We start from the raw sequence: 1,911 nt of genomic DNA, 5'->3' as shown, positions 1-1,911 counted from the left end.
ACTGAGTTGCCGCCATGTGATTGGCTGCTTAGAAATTAAGTGTTAACGAGCAGTTGGACAGGTGTACCTAATAAAGTGGCCGGTGAGTGTAGATTGCCACAAGCCATACAGGGTACACAGAAAACGTATGGAAAAAGGTTGTCTGTGTTACTACAGTTTGACTGAGATCAAAGCATATTTATGTGTTAAAATGGCCTAGTCAAAGGCTACAACTAATTTAGAGTAAGGTGTTTAAAGTTCGCTCTTTAATCTAAGTAAGCTGGAGCTATTTTGTAAAATTTCAGCCCATAAACCAGCAAAGCTGACAGAAACGGACACTAAATGACTGTTAATGCAATCATTAGTAGTTCTACATAAGATTACCTCAGAGGTGCAGAGAACACACACATGCAACCCTTGCATGATGCAAGATTTTTTTTTTTTTTTGTTTCTTCCTGTTTTAGATTTTAAACTACTTTTGTTGGTCCATGACAGAAAATCTCCAAAAAATACATTAAGGTTTGTGGTTTTAACAAAAATTTTTACAAAAATAAAAGTATTCTTGGTAAATGAAGCTCATAAAATTTCACTAAAACACACTGAAGTTCATAGTTTTAATGCGATTGAGCTCTTGGCTTTTAACGCATCTCTGTGACATGAAGTGGTTGGATGTTTAATAAACTATATGCATGTGAGGAAATGATGTTATTTAAAAACTATACAGCCGAGCAGAAAGAAACATGCTGACCTGGAATTGTCTGTCCGGCAGTGAGGCTTCCATACTTTGTGGATCTCAGCAGACCTCAGGATGTCCTCAACCACACTTGCAACTTCTATCTCAGCACAGAGAAGGGCGTCTCAGTGGGAGTGTGGTAGGCCATATCTGTTCCTTGAAGTGCATTCATACTTAAATATACAGCCTGCTGGTTTGATACAGGTGGCTCCTGGTTGAATGGAGACATCACTGGAGTGCACAGAAAGCACTTTGAGAACCAGCAGAGTATCTGGAAACACATTTGTATTCATTTGAGGCACTTTTTCTCTTCACTGCCTCTCTATCTGCGTGTCTCAAAAGGCACACGCTCCCTGCCAGCCAATGGGACGCAGCCGTTGGGAAACATCTCGACTGGTACCACGAGACACTGGGAGACGGGCGTCCTATTGTCATCTACCTCCATGGAAACGTAGGGAGCAGGTGGGATGAATGCAGCAGAGTACACATCCTTGAAATGTTCCTAATAGAGTCTAGTGGGTATAACAAGGTTGCTTTGGTTCTTTGTTCCTTTGGCCTGAATAGTTCAGGCAAAGGTTGCAGGTAGGAATGAATCAGTTAGAAAAATTCTCTCCTTTAATTCCCACAGGGCAATAAGTCACAGAGTGAAGCTGGTGAAGGTTTGTATCACTGCAAGAACTTGTTTCTTGATCTAACAATTTTGTTTTTGAGCTTGGATATAAAATCTAAATTCTTCTATAACCTTGCAGGTTCTGAGTGCTGCAGGGTACCATGTCTTATCTTTAGACTACAGAGGTGAGAGAACAACCCATTAAACAACCATTTCCCCTCAGCTATAATCGCAGATTCAGATCCATAGGCAGCTCTATGATATGACCTGATTTGCATGAACACACAAACAACTAAAAGGTGTTTGAAAGGGATTTCTTTCTGCAAACATTTAATGAGAAATCTCTTCAAGTACAAAGAAAAAAAAATACTACTTTCCTAGTTTTCCTCATGTTTTTGTATGGAAAAACAGAACTATATGCATGGCTTTTAAATTTTTCTGAAAAAATTGAGGTGGAGTTAATTTTGAAAGAAAAATCTATATATTCGGTTTAAATATTTTAATTAAGTAGGCTGTAATTTTTCCCCCCACTTCCAATGAATTGAGATAATAAACAAAAAAAAAAAAATATATATATATATATATATAT

At 38.1% G+C, this 1,911-nt stretch overlaps 1 long non-coding RNA gene across 1 annotated transcript; it reads left to right on the top strand.

The window, feature by feature from the left end:
* The first annotated feature begins 443 nt into the window (after positions 1-443).
* On the top strand, positions 444-1,666 carry LOC107081474. Its single transcript, XR_001481078.1, has 5 exons — positions 444-498; positions 749-851; positions 1,055-1,174; positions 1,341-1,371; positions 1,462-1,666. It is a non-coding gene; the product is annotated as an uncharacterized LOC107081474 (long non-coding RNA).
* The last annotated feature ends 245 nt before the right edge of the window (positions 1,667-1,911 follow it).

The sequence above is a fragment of the Cyprinodon variegatus genome, unplaced genomic scaffold (genome assembly GCF_000732505.1).
Source record: "Cyprinodon variegatus isolate N-32 unplaced genomic scaffold, C_variegatus-1.0 Scaffold5346, whole genome shotgun sequence".
In the NCBI taxonomy this organism is placed as follows: Eukaryota; Metazoa; Chordata; class Actinopteri; order Cyprinodontiformes; family Cyprinodontidae; genus Cyprinodon; species Cyprinodon variegatus.
Note: the sequence above shows the minus strand (reverse complement) of the source record. Positions and strands in the feature narration are given on the sequence as shown.